Source organism: Delphinapterus leucas, chromosome 2, assembly GCF_059928025.1.
Source record: "Delphinapterus leucas isolate spDelLeu-1000000601 "Yukka" chromosome 2, BTC_Dleu_Yukka2, whole genome shotgun sequence".
Lineage (NCBI taxonomy): Eukaryota > Metazoa > Chordata > Mammalia > Artiodactyla > Monodontidae > Delphinapterus > Delphinapterus leucas.
The window spans coordinates 106,276,057-106,291,497 of NC_143130.1; the positions used below are offsets into that span (position 1 = coordinate 106,276,057).

General features: G+C 40.3%; 1 protein-coding gene and 1 long non-coding RNA gene across 8 annotated transcripts in view; one reads left to right on the forward strand and one right to left on the reverse strand.

The window, feature by feature from the left end:
* The window catches only part of LOC115803651 (sal-like protein 2), a 900,219-nt gene that overhangs the window by 326,080 nt on the left and 558,698 nt on the right, over positions 1 to 15,441 (reverse strand). The gene's annotated exons all lie outside the window — the stretch shown is intronic.
* LOC111171377 (uncharacterized) lies at positions 7,437 to 14,400 on the forward strand. The gene is made up of 3 exons (XR_016391639.1): positions 7,437 to 8,252; positions 8,376 to 12,310; positions 12,396 to 14,400. It is a non-coding gene; the product is annotated as an uncharacterized LOC111171377 (long non-coding RNA).

Consider the following 15,441-nt stretch of genomic DNA (forward strand, 5'->3'; position numbering starts at 1 on the left):
TGCAAAGGAGGGTGTGACAATCTCCAAACATCTGGGAGAATTCTCTTCTAATGGTCTTGGATGGAGATGTATACTTTAGGCAATTATATGTTTGTTTTAAGTATCGTGGGTCAGCCTCATCTTCTATAGAATGTCTACTTCTGACCATTCCCCGGAGAACCTTAGTTTAGTATTTCTAATGTGGGTAACTTTTCAATTCTTGTCAATTAAGGAAGCATGATGTTATGCTAGTTGGTGCACATGTAACACAGGATGTATTTCTTGTACTTTATCTGCTGAATTGGTAACAAATAGTACCTAATAAGGTCATTTCTGCAAGCTCAATGGTAGTCTTTCTCTGGGTATCTTGCAGAGCATCCAGTCACCCAGATTAATGTCATGTAAAAGCTGATTAAATGAAAGGCTAAAAAATCAACCTCTGCCTGTGATGAAAGGACTGATTACATTGGGTTTATCTAGTTTAGTTCAGTTTGTGAAAGATTGGAATACGTGCCGTTTGGGACCTTGTGAGTTACCTGGGCCTATCAGTGACCAGTTCATAGTGAGACAACATATGACTTTGTGAGGGGAAGAAAGCAGGGCCAGGGGGGCCAAGGCTAATTAATAATGCATTAGGCCATAGTAGTTCAAGGGTGTCTGATACAGTAATTCGTTTCAGTTCTAATATTCCATTTGTTCTTTCCACTTCTTCAGAAGGTAGAGGGATGATAAGAATACTAAAATTTCTGAGTGAGGGCCAGAACTTTCTATAGCTCCCCTACATAGATATACATTGATATGGCACAGGTAGTAAACACAGTATCAAGTTGATTTTCAACTATGGTGAGTGCTGTGGATTCTCTGACAAAAGACTGCTTCAACCCACGTAGAAAAAAAATACTACTACTAGTACATACTCATAACCCATGGGGAAAAAGCAATTGTTTAACTCCTTTTCGAAATACCCCAAATGTTTCCTTGGGACAGTATTCCAGTTCATATCCCACCTTTACAGATTTTTATGGGAGTTTGTTTGCTCCAAGAAAGGCATGAACTGACCCCATTCTTTGCCATCCTAGAAGTTTCCCCACCAGTGTTTGTTTAATGTTGCAGCCAATATGTCCCTACTGTGATGTCTTTCCTCTGGAGGACTTTAGCAAGAGTTCATCGGAGATCATTAGGCTCCACCAGACAGCTGTCCTGGCTTTCATATATCTTGTCCTCATGAATCCAACAAATCAATCATTCGTAATGATTCTTTACAAAATTCGGGCCAAATTTTGTGCATCGAAGATGGAATTATTGAACTTCTCCATGGATTTCTCTTTATGTTCTAGAAGAGGTGCTTGCATAAGGATTAAGTCAGAAAGGGATGCCTAGCATAACAATCTGTTCAAGCATTTTTTCCTAGCTTCTACAGAGTCTTTTACACTGTGAGAGTTGGTTTTTATGAAAAAAATTTCTTTCAGTAACATGAAGACATCAAATAATTCATGTATTTGGCATCCATTTTTAATAGGCATACGTGAGATACACAAGAAGGTTAAGAAAAGGTTAAGATGATTAAAAAACCTCATTGTCTTCCTAGTATTTGGAAGCCGTGAACAGTGTTAAAAATCTATTAGCTAGGGCTTCCCTGGTGGCGCAGTGGTGGAGAGTCCGCCTGCCAATGCAGGGGACACGGGTTCGTGCCCCGGTCCGGGAAGATCCCACATGCCGCGGAGCGGCTGGGCCCGTGAGCCATGGCCGCTGAGCCTGCGCGTCCGGAGCCTGTGCCCCGCAACGGGAGAGGCCACAACAGTGAGAGGCCCGCGTAAAGCAAAAAAAAAAAAAAAAATCTATAACTAACACTGTATGTATACATTTTGTAATTTAGTACATCCAAGAGAGATCCACAAGTTCAGCTACTTGAGTTAATTTTGCTCCTGCTAATGACTGGTTTTAAATGGAGTTTAGAGTAGCTATTGCGTAACTAGCTTGGTATTTTTTCTTTTCAATATTTAAAGTAAGATTATTTTAAAAACATGTCAATTCAGAATTTTGTATGAGAGTGTCCAAACGATCTGTTGCGGACATGAAGGCATTTTGAATAACAGAAGTACAATCATGAGATCCTTTAATTGAGAAGTGTAACAAAGTTGAATAATATGCGGAGAAATTAATATTTTATGATTAGTCAACTAACTGGTAGACAAAGTTTGAGTGTTTTAGATTGGAGAACAATTTGTACTGTATGTAGTACCATCTGATTTAAATGGAGATTCCGGAGCAAGATCTGAAGATGCTTCAACAAATTTAGCCAAGGCTGTAATTACTTTGAGACAAGGAGTGTAAGTTTTGTTGAACTTTAAGGGGTAGGCCATGATAGGCAATGGGTCTTTGTTGTTTGCCATGTAATTATTAGTAATATCCTTAGGCATGGCTTTCCTTTTACATTCATACACAAGGAAAGGTTTATTACAATCAGTGGTGAACTTATGATCAGCTGTCTTATGGAGGTGTATGATGTCACCTGCAATATACTCCCTTTAGAGCTGGGTGCACAGAATATAGGGGCTTCTTGTGGCTCTTTTAGGGTCCCAAGTGAGTTAATGGGAAAAATATAAATTCAAAGGTTTGATAACCTAATGACCAAACTCTGGCATCTATTTTGGCCTTTCTGAACAGAGCTGGGCTGTCAAAACTAATAGAGAAGAGAAGGGGACCTCTGTGACAGGACTCCATGTCTGCAAGCTTCATTCTAGTCTTCTGCAAAGGGAGATTATCTTTTCTCCTGCTATTAGGTCCCAAGATAGGTAACTGGACAGATGTTGTGGTGAATAATTATATTGATGGCTATATCAATATATAGGTGGAAGAAGCTGCAGTAATTAGTCTAAAGAGATTTGCCTTCTTATCATAAAGTGATTTATTTGTACCTTAGGTGAAAGAAAAGCATACATAGGTGTAAGGATACATGATCATTACATCTTAGGTTGTTTTCATAATCCATTATATGTAGTATTTTAAAATAAGTTCCATCACAGACGCAACAACTAAACACAGCAGTTGGTCGAATCATCAATCTCCCTTTCAATAACAAATTTACCTCGTGTTCATTTTCAGATGTAATTGCTATCAGTTGAAGTGCTGGTTAATGCAAAAGGAAGTCTGGGTTGAGTGAGAGTCTCACCTAGTCCATAGAGAAGCTGACATGACCCACATCAACTTGCTCCTCCAGGAAACCGCTGTTTCCTGTTGTGGGGCAGCAGCAACACATAGCTCAGCAATTCTTCCCTCACCCTGTCAGGCTCACCTCACCTTGCTGAGCCTTGAAATTGAAGAAGACACTTTCCATCTAGAGGAAGACCTCAAACATGCTTCTCTCCAGCCTTCTGAGGGTGGTCATGGCTTCATTGTGGCTAGGTAAGGATGGCCCCAGTGGGACTCTACCCCTCTAGGACCTAAGGACTGGGGAAACAGGTGGTTATGGGCACCCTGGGAAGAAGGGGCAGTAGAGTGTAAAATAGAATTTCTTTGTTCCACAGTACTTATTCTTAAACTTCTGATTCTGCTTTTTTTTCCTTTAGGATCCAGTATTGCCCAGAAGGTAACTCAAGACCAACCAGTAATATTAGTGCAGGAGAAGGAGGTTGTGACCCTGGATTGCATATATGACACAAATGATTTCACTTATAGTCTATACTGGTACAAGCAGCCCAGCAGTGGGGCGATGATTCTCCTTATTCGTCAGGACTCTTATAACCAGCAAAATGCAACAGAAGGTCGCTACTCACTGAATTTCCAGAAGGCAAACAAATCCATCAAACTTGCCATCTCAGCTTCACAGCTGGAGGACTCTGCAGTGTATTTCTGTGCACTGAGTGAGCCCACAGTGAGAGGCGTGTTGGAGGCAGGTATACCACAACCCAGGGCTCTGCTTGATACATCTGCCTGCTATAGGGACCAGGGCAGGGAATTGCCTTCACAGACAGGAAGTGGCTAGGGCTGTGGCAGCACAGGTGTAGGGTTAGAGGGAAAACACTCCTTCTAAGAACATATTTCTCTGGGTGCCTAGACCATGTCTAGAGCTATCATTCATCAAAAACAACCTTACCCCTGAAAATTTGGGTTCAAATTTTTTATTGAAGACAAAAAATAGCCACATAAAATCCTTGCCATTTAGTGATTAGAATGAGCTAGAAGAATTGACTAAGGAAATTCAGAGACATCTGATTCAAAAATTAGTAAAAATATGCGTGAATTTTTGGATTTTCAATTAGTTCATGAAATATTTATTGAATATATATCATATTACAGGTATTGTTTTGAATAAGGAAGGTTGTGAAATCTTTTTGTGATTTTCCTCTTTTTGAATATTATGCAGTTTTACACCGTTTAATGAATTCATTTATTTTAGTTTTGTTAGCTGAGTTAATGGTACACTTGTTTACTTTCTAAGGTGCCTGATATGTCACAAACTTTGTGCTAATCCTCATTCCATCTTATTAACACCTCTAGCATGGAATAGCTCAATTACCTTAATGTAAGCTTTACCTGCCTCCCATCAGTCTTATCCACAAAAAGATCAATAATTGGTGGTTCTTAAAAGGACACTGTGAGAAGCAGAGTATGAATTATCTTGTTTCTCTGCTCTTGCCCTTCACTGCACCACTCCTTCAAAAGTATTTTTGCCATCATGTGGCACATTTTGGACACCTCCAGGCCCTCTTTTTCAATCAGTGTTACACAATCCCAAATACTCCTTCCCTCAAATTTCCTCCTTCTACCTCTAACCCCATTTTCTCAGTGTCTTAAAATTTGAATGGTAATGGATGGTTACTAAGTGATCTTGTATCGTAACTGCCTCTTCTATTTGCATTTCGAAAGCAGTTGTGTAGAGTAGAAATCTTAAAAGGAATGTCTTACAGTCCCTTCATTAAGTAGTGCTGGAAAAATCGGACAGCTACGTGTAAAAGGATGAAATTAGAACAGTCTCTAACACCATACATGAAAATAAAGATCTAAATGTAAGACCAAATAATATAAAACTCTTAGAGGAAAACATAGGCAGAACACTCTCTGACATAAATCACAGCAAGATCTTTTTTGGTCCACCTCCTAGAGTAATGAAAATAAAACCAAAAATGTACAAGTGGGACCTAATGAAACTTAAAAGCTTTTGCACAGCAAAGGAAACCATAAACAAAATGAAAAGACAAGCCACAGAATGGGAGAAAATATTTGCCAATGAATGCACAAACAAGGGCTTAATCTCCAATACATACAAACAGCTCATGCAGCTCAATGTCAAAAAACCAAACCACCCAGTCAAAGAAATGGGTGGAAGATCTCAATAGACATTTCTCCAAAGAAGACATACACATGGCCAAGAGGCACATGAAAAGATGCTCAACATCATTAATTATTAGGGAAATGCAGATCAAAACTACAATGATGGGGTCTTCCCGGGTGGGGCAGTGGTTGAGAGTCCGCCTGCCGATGCAGGGGACACAGGTTCGTGCCCTGGTCCGGGAAGATCCCACATGCCGTGGAGCGGCTGGGCCTGTAAGCCATGGCCACTGAGCCTGTGCGTCCGGAGCCTGTGCTCCACAACGGGGGAGGCCACAACAGTGAGGGGCCCATGTACCGCAAAAAACAAAACAAAACAAAAACTACAATGAGGTATCACCTCACACTGACCAGAATGGCTTTCATCCAAAAATCTACAAACAATAAATGCTGGTGAGGGTGTGGAGAAAAGGGAACCCTCCTATACTGCTGGTGGGAATGTAAATTGATACAGCTACTATGGAGAACAGTATGGAGGTTCCTTAAAAAACTAAAACTATCATATGATCCAGCAATCTCACTTCTGGGCATATACCCAGAGAACACCATAAATCAAGAAGACATATGCACCCCAGTGTTCATTGCAGCTCTATTTACAATAGCCAGGACACGGAAGCAACCTAAATGTTCACCAATGGAGGAATGGATAAAGAAGATGTGGTACATATATACAATGGAACATTACTCAGCCATGAAAATGAATGAAATAATGCCATTTGCAGCAACATGGATGGACCTAGAGATTACCATACTGAGTGAAGTAAGTCAGACAGAGAAAGACAAATACCATATGATGTTGCTTATATGTTCAATCTAAAAAAAATGGTACAAATGAACCTATTTACAAAACAGAAGTAGAATCACAGATGTAGAAAAGAAACTTATGGTTACCAAGGGGGAAATGGGGAGGAGGGATAAATTGGAAGATTGGGATTGACATATAACACTACTATATATAAAATAGATAACTAATAAGAACCTACTGTATAGCACAGGGAACTCTACTGAATACCTACATGGGAATAGAATCTAAAAAAGAGTGTAATGAGTTACATGGGAATAGAATCTAAAAAAGAGTGGATATATGTACATGTAAAACTGATTCACTCTGCTGTACAGCAGAAACTAACACAACATTGTAAATCTACTATACTCCAATAAAAATCAATTTTAAAAGTCTTAAAAATTTTTAACTCAAAAAATCTTACCTTCCTTTTTTTTTTTTTTTTTTTTTTTTTTTTGCGTTACGCAGGCCTCTCACTGTTGGGGCCTCTCCCGTTGCGGAGCACAGGCTCTGGACGCACAGGCTCAGCGGCCATGGCTCACGGGCCCAGCCGCTCCGCGGCATCTGAGATCTTCCCGGACCGGGTCACGAACCCGTGTCCCCTGCATCGGAAGGCGGACTCTCAACCACTGCGCCACCAGGGAAGCCCTACTCCCTGATCTTTGATGACCATCTCGGTCTAGGACACTGATCACAAATGAAACCTTATAAACTGGCATCAGACTGGCTGCAACAAAACCATCTGGGAGCTTTAAAAAATTACACACTTGTGGGAATTCCCTGGCAGTCCAGTGGTTAGGACTCCGCACTTTCACTGCTGAGGGCCCGGATTCAATCCCTGGGTGGGGACCTAAGAGCCTACAAGCTGTGCAGCAGGGCCAAGGGAAAAAAAAAATTACACAGTTGTGGGTCTCAATCCTGGAATGTATGATTCATGAAGTTAGTTGTGGGATCCCAGAATCTGTAATTTTAAATCACTTACACATTGATTCTATTATCAGCTGTTGTATGAATATCAGCTATGTCTTCAATAATTTGAAAAGCTGGGAAAAAAGAGAGTCCTAACTCATGCTCAAGGCTTTTGAAACAAATCCACATCTTTAGAGTTCCTAACCCAGTGGAGGAAAATTATTTGATTAAAGTTTGGCAATAAAATATGGCAGATGGATGGTAACAGAAAGCATCCTTGAGATAATTCACTAAGAGTATAAGATTAGTACTTGTCTGATTCACATAGGCCAACCCTTTTATCTTGGAGTCAAGAAAATAGTAGGAGAATAAGACATTGATCTCAGACCATTCTATAAGGATTTGATCATTTCAATTATGATATTTCTTTTGTTTTCACATTTTAATGATTCTGAAATTCAGGATTCTTTGACTATTGATAAGATAGTGTGGCTTTTTCCTCTGAAAAGATTTTATTAAAAAGATAGCATTTCTTATAAATGATATTATTTTGGGACCGATAAAATATTATATTTCAAGTAGTAGTGATTCCTCAATCAGTGACCCTTGATTCATTATTTTTGTTTGGTATAACAAATATTCAGTGAGCATGTAATACATGTCAGTCACTGTTGCTCTATAAATTGGGGTACAATGCTGAAACACAGAGATTCACTCAGTACTGATTTGGCTTCTTATTACGTCCTCTGTAATCAACCTCAGATTCTTTTCTGACATTCAGTGGATTATAGGCTGGCCCACCATGGATACCTGAGAATATAAAGTACTATATAAAGTGCTTAAGAAAACTGATATCTTCTCAGCTGCAGAAATACCTGGGATGCTCTGTTAAAGAACTTCCATGTCAGGCAGGGTCCTAAGAGCAAAACAGACCTGAGAAGTTATGACAGCTCTTGATCAGATTTCCAAGCACCACCTGAAGACTGGCATGTACCTCATGAATGAAGTCAAGGATAACAGTTTTCTGACTTGAGGAGACCAGGAAACGTGCATCCCATTTCAGTGTCTGTCCACCAGGGGGTGCAGTTTCCTAACACAAACACATTTCCTGTCTGAAACTAGGCTTAGGTTTATCACTTCACTGTGACTTCAATGTTTCTTCATGTGAAGAGTCAAGGACATTATTCAGGAGACACTCTAGAGATGAACGCTTCTCCAGGCTTAGTGACTGTGATACTCTTAGTGCTTGGTAAGCAAAATGCCTCTAAAAATTTGGATTCTTTCTTCTGTTATGTCAACAAAACCTTTCATCATAATTTTATCCCAGAGCTTTATGGCCAAGATGATACAGAACTCTTTTATTTTTCCCCAGGACAAACCCGTGAAGACTCAGTGACCCAGATGGATGGCCAAATGACTCTTCCAGAAGGGGCTGCCTTGACCATAAATTGCACTTATTCAGCCACTGGGTACCCCATTACTTTCTGGTATGTTCAATATCCTGGAGAAGGTCCACAGGTCCTTCTGAAAGCCATGAAGGACAATGAGAAGGGAACCAATAAGGAGTTTGAAGCCACATACCACAAAGAATCAAAATCCTTCCACTTGGAGAAAGCCTCAGTTCAAGATTCAGACTCGGCTGTGTACTACTGTGCTCTGAGTGACACAGTGATGGGAACCGCAGGGCAGCTGAGCACAAACTCTTTGAGTGGCAACAAGGGGCCTGGAGGCTGAGTGTCTCTCCATTTGATCCACTCTGTGGCACAGTCTATGGTGGTTTGTCCCTCAGTCTCTGGTTGATACAAAACTCATACAAATTTCTAGAGAATAAGAACAAGAAGTGAATATTCCCCATGCCCAACTCTTCATTAGTGATTTTGAAAAAAGAGTCTGACATCAGTAGTTCCTCATCCAGGGCCAAAGTAATTTCAAGGTAAAGTCACATAAACAATGAGACTTGGGGCCAATGTAAGAAGAAACAAGAAGCACTTGGATGTGTGCTGTACCCCTGTGGAAGGGTTTAGAAACCAAAAGCATTAATTACACTTGAATAATTAGGGTGGAGGGTGCTGTGTGTGTTTGTGTGTTTTGAGGGCATTCAGGGAGTGAAGGCTGAAAATAGGAAGACTGAAAATAAATAAGCAGCAGACTACCCATGTTCTCTACCAGTGCCTCTATAACAAGCAGTGATCATTTCCCAAACCCAGCAGAAAATTGGAAGTTAGCCATTGATGAATTGAGCAACAGCACATATAAGTAAGTAAGCCAAAATAATTAAAAATTTAAAATGTAATAATTAACTATTCACTTCAAGGAGAAAAATATTATTCAAGGAAGTAGCATACTCATAGTCTATATGATTCAACTAAATTTTCTTCTAGATAAGTTTTACCACCAATAGTCATGATTAGGCAGAATATCTATTTTCCCCAAACCTTGTGTATTACTAAGGTTCTGGACTATTGCTTATCAGTTAGGCTTTTTAAAAAAAATTTAATAATTTAAAATTCATGAATGAGATGGAGCTTCATTTCATTTAAAAGTCATTTATATGTTTTTGTATAAATTGTCTATTCATATATCTTCCCATCTCCTACTGTGTTATAGTCATTTAAATACAGATTTTAAAGAACATTCTCTATGTTAAGAAAGTTGTCATAAGACTGTCACATATACGTGTCTTTTAAAAAAGTTTAATATAACTTTTTTGACTTTGTTTATGGTCTTGATTGGCAGGCAGAATTTTAAAAATAGTATGTAGTAAATTTTTGAAAAATTTCTTTTATGGATTCTGAGTTATATTTCATGCTTAAGAATCTGTAACACTCTAAAATGATAAAATTTTATCTCATATTTTCTTTAGTTTTTCTCAGGTTAATTGTCTTTAAATCTTTAAATTTGCGTGTGTGTTTGTGTGTATGTGTAGAGAGGTTGAGGTTTAAGGCTTTGTATTTTTCTTAATTTTTGTTTGTTAGTTTATTTTGAGGCAGCTTTCCAGGCTCAACATTTTGAATGACTCATTTTTCTGGCACTAGAAATTATGCAATTTTGAATTCAGGGAGGCTTAACTTCTGTGTGTGTAAACTTTTTACAATATTTTGGAGGGCAGCTTTTTTAAGCATATAATATGAATCAAATCACAAATAATAATTTGGAGTCTTCTGTTCCTTTGGCCTGTAAGTCTGTTTTGATGCCAGTACCATACTGTTTTGATTACAAAAGCTTTGTATTATTATTATTATTTTTTAATCTGCGGTACGCGGGCCTCTCACTGTTGTGGCATCTCCCATTGCGGAGCACAGGCTCTGGACGCACAGGCCCAGCGGCCATGGCTCACGGGCCCAGCCGCTCCACAGCATGTGGGATCTTCCTGGAAAGGGGCATGATCCCGTGTCCCCTGCATCGGCTGGTGGACTCTCAACCACTGCGTCACCAGGGAAGCCCTGTATTATATTTTGAAATCAGGAAGTGAAATGCCTCCCACTTTGTTCTACTTGCTCAAGATTACTTTGGCTATTTGGGGTCCTTTGCGATTCCATATGAATTTTAGGATTGTAAAACATGTCATTGGGATTTTGATACGCATTGCACCGAATCTGTAGATTTTGTGCAAAAGCTTTTAAGTTTAATTAGGTCCAATTTGTTTATTTTTGTTTTTATTTTCATTACTCTAGGAGGTGGGTCATAAAAGATCTTGCTGTGATTTATGTCAAAGAGTATTTTTCCTATGTTTTCTTCTAAGAGATTCAATAAATAAACAATGCATTGAGTGAGATATTCTTTCTATGTGAGAGCTTCCTTGTAAATGAATTCTTGATCACTGTCAAACTATGTGTCCTGATTTTTGGCTAGGGAAATTGTGTCACTGACTCTGATAATTTTTTCAGACTATATTTTCTCCAGATGAAGCCCTTATTTTTCTCTGAGGTAATAACCTTTCCCTTTCTTTACTCCTTCCTGACTTGTCTGATTACTGGGGCACTTTAAGTGGAGGCAATGTTGTGAGGGTGGAAAGCCTAGATATTTCTATACCTGTGATCAGCAATGTAGCAGACAGTAGGGCACTGGTCCCAGCAACAATGCCAGTACCTTGCTGAAAACCTAGAAGGAAATCTCTGTGCTCTCCAATCTCCTTGTACTCCTCTTCGTTAAGGACAGCTGGGACTCAGCCTACCTGTTACCTTCTTCTCAGCTATTTGGGGGCTAGAGGAAAGGCTTTCCCCAAACAACTAGTTTCCTTCTTACATGTCCATTGATCTGTACATGCCAAGCTTTCTCTACAACCTATTGTTTTCTGCTCTTCATCCTCGAGTTCCCTGCTACCGACCCCAGATTTCTATATGAGCCTCAATGGGATACCTCACTTAAGCTCTTTTGGCACAGCATGGCTGGCTTCCACAGAAGCTCCTTGGCTAAGCACAGGGGATCAGGGACATTTTAAATCTACCATCTTTCTAGAATTGCCTTATTCTTAGGTCAAAAAAACCTGTACAACTAAAATTCTAAAGGGCCATTCCTGGTGTGAGGAAGGTCAGAATCAATGATGATGAATGGAAAATACCTTGATATGGTAATGTTTACACATTTCATTAACATACTTGTACAGAAGCTTAAATTTCTGTGAAGGCTGATCTATCAATATTTTCCCTTATTCTTTCTGACTCTCATGTTTAGAAAATTCATGACCATCCGAAATTGATTAAAATATGCTTTCATTTTATTTAAAATATTAATTATCTCTATTTGGAATTTATTTCATAGCTGATGTTAAGGCATGCATCCAAATTTAGTTGCTGATCTCTAGATGACTCTCCATTCATGAAGACATATTTTACTGAATATACCATCTTTTCCCTATTTTTTGATAACTAAATTTCCATAAATAATTTGTATGTTTGGACTTTCTATTATGTTCCGTCGATATCTCTATCTGGACCTTTCTGGTAACATGCTTCTTCACTTAGTACAGCATTACACTTTGTCTTACTAACTGTGGAGGAAATCCCTCACCATTCTGTTTCAGAACAGAAGGCCTCCTGAAGCCCGAGATTATCTGCAGTATCAGATAGGGCCTCTAGAGGAAGATGCTACACAACTTGAACTCGATAGAAAGCCAGAAAGCAGCCAGCCCTTTGAGGAAGAGATTCTACTTTGCATGCCAGTGTAAACTCACTCACTGCTCTGTCAGGGTGTCCATGTGGCTGAACTGTTTCCAGGAAAAACCTGCAGAAAGGAGCTTCCTGTTTCCTCACAGCTCAGACATGAAGCCCACCCTCATCTCAGTGCTTGTGATGATATTCACACTCAGTGAGTAAAGTCTCTTTTTATTCTATCTTTCTCTGGTCTTCTGATTTAGAATCACTTTAACGAACTATTCTCCTCTGTCTGCAAGACAATCCCTGATCCAGAACTGGTGTTACAGGAGGAACAAGAGCCCAGACAGTGACTCAGCCTGAGGACCACATCTCCGTCTTTGAAGGGTCCCCAGTGCAGGTGAAGTGCAACTACTCATCTTCTGGGAGTCCTGAGCTCTTCTGGTATGTACACTACCCCAAACAACAGCTCCAGTTACTCCTGAGACACACCTCAAGAGAGAGTATCAGAGGTTTCACGGCTGACCTCAACAAGGGTGAGGCATCCTTCCATCTGAAAAAACTATCAGCTCAAGAGGAAGACTCAGCGGTGTATTACTGTGCTCTGAGGGACACAGTAACTGGTTTTACAAAGGAAGCAGAGCACAAACCCCTTAAGAGTTACTGAAAATATTTCTCAGTTCCCTATTTGGCCACAGTGGGGCATTCTCTCTCTAGAGACTGACACTGAGTTTATCTCTGAGATACAGCTGCCATCAGTTGTCAGTTAGCTATAGATTAATCTCAAAAATTTGTTCAAGGAAATTCTCATTACCTACAATGCCTAAATTAATTTTTAAAATAGTAAGTGTATTTATCCTATAGATTAGTGCCTGGAAAAATACTTTAGAAATAAAACTATGTAATGGCATAAAAATCCTTTTCTTGGCCCAGAGGGGCTCCCAGGCTTAAGTGGTGCAGTCCCTCCTCTCTATCTCCTCTGCCGTAGCATCCACCCCCACCTGTGCTCATCACCACGTACTGAAGCCCAGTTCCTGAAAAGGAGGATACTGTTTCCCGACATGTGGTTGCTGATCTTTCTACAGCTAATGCCTTTCCTCTCATGCACTTCATGGACCCATACTACCCAAATCAAGTGCAATCAGGAGAAACATCACAGCAATTTGAACAAGGAGAGTTTAATATAAAGAATTATTAACTAATAACAGGGAGTTATTTACTAATGAGTAAAAAGAACTCTAAAGAACATAAGAATAGCATAGGTAGGGAGACGCTGTTATCTCTAGGACTAAGCCAGAGTTCCGAGGAAACTAACACATTGTAATTTGTACCCCCTTCTCCTACCAAGCCAATGCCTCAGGCTTCATTGGGGAGTGTGTGGCTGCAGCCTGCTGGATGGGGAAGTTTGCTGAGGTGCCAGAGAACAAGGTAGACAGGCAGAAGAACACCTCCCAGGGTTCCAACACAATTTATAGGAAGCTGGCAAGGGAGTGCTGCTGAATTTGCTTGGGTGCTTGTGAAACCTGTCAAGAAACCACCTGGGGGGCTGTCATTAAATGCTGCTGGAGGTGAGCATCACTGGTGTCTCACAGGATGGCCAAGCACTGCAGGAACAAGAAGTGTGGAAGGGCTTCCCTGGCGGCGCAGTGGTTGAGAGTCTGCCTGCCGATGCACGGGACGCGGGTTCGTGCCCCGGTCCAGGAAGATCCCACATGCCATGGAGCGGCTGAGCCCGTGAGCCATGGCCGCTGGGCCTGTGCGTCCAGAGCCTGTGCTCCGCAGCAGGAGGGGCCACATCAGTAAGTGGCCCGCGCAACACAAAAGAAAAACAAAATCAAAAAAGAAGTGTGGAAAACATGCCAGGACCTGGAAGAGATGCTGCTTCTTCCTACAGTGTCCTTCCCGTTCCCTCTACTGACAAAGCTTAACATCATGCCAGCTGGCAAAGGAGAAATGTTTACAAGGTCCATGTCCAGAGTCACCCTCTGAATCCATGAAGGGTGGATTTATAATTGAAAGGCAATAAATTGATAAGTGGCATGCCCCATCTTTCTGGTTACTGATCTTTCCTACACACGCCCCCCATACACATTTGAACTTCCAAACAACGGTGAAATGACTCTATGTTTCTATCTAACAAGCTAAAGCTGTCCTTTGAACAAGTGAAGACGTTCTCATCATTTCCCCCAAATGAGGAGACCCATAATCCCAGCAGTCACTACGGATCACTGGCTGTATTAATTACTTCTAAAATTCAGAGGAAATTTCACTGAAAATGCTGTTATATACAGACTAAAATGTAAACTTAATCTCTGACAATCTGCATATAAAATGATTATGGTGAGGAGAAAGAAGAGAATGGCAATGTATAAAAAGGAACACACATGTAAAGAGCAAAAAGAAAATATAGAAAACTACTACATTCTTTGATTCCCAATTTGGTCACGATACTGCAATTGACATGTACGACTTCCTTCTTTTATTACACAGTTTATATTTTCCCTGCCCTCAGCCATAACCTCAGTGGATTAGGTTACTTCCCTAGTGGTGTGATCCAAATCTTCATTCTCAAAGGGTCTGAGTACTCAAAAATCTTGTCTTTTCATTGCTTGCTGTAATTTAACATTAACGTTTAGTATCAGGCTTGGAAGTTCCCAGAGGCTCCCCTAGAAAATCTCCTGGGTTCCGGACATAGTCCTCTTTATATCTGTTGTGTAGCAGCTACCTAATTCCTCCTTGGTAATTGGTATCAATCACTCCAGTCAGTAGAGTAACCTCTTTTTCTATTCATTGCTGTGAAACATATGTAGCCGAAATGGCCACATGGCTGTCTTATCTTCCAATTCAGTGAAATTATTGCTGTGTCCCCTGGTGAAAGCCTTCCTCCTTTCAGAGAGTAAGACCTGCAAACCAATACAGCTCAAAGTTACAAACATTGGGAGCAAAAATACTGCTAGTAGGTTACTGGTAATAATCGTGAGAGCGTCCACTCCCAGAGCCACTTCCTTGATTCCTGGACTCATGCATTCTGGGTATGGGGGAGAAAACATCATATAATACTCTCTGCTATAAAGCATATATTGCATCATATAAGACAGAATCCCATCTGTTTACAGAGTTGTTTTCCAACTGGTGCTATAACGGAATCAAGAAGCCATTCTACATTTCAATAGGCCACCCACTTCTGGGTGATGGGGTATGAGGTAAGATAAATAATCCCATGGGCATGTGCCCACTGCTGTAATCTTTTGCAGTGAGAATAGTTTCTTCCTCAGAAGAAATACTGTGGGCAATCCCTTGATGAAATTAGGCATTCTGTGAGTTTATAAGGATGATGCTGGCAGA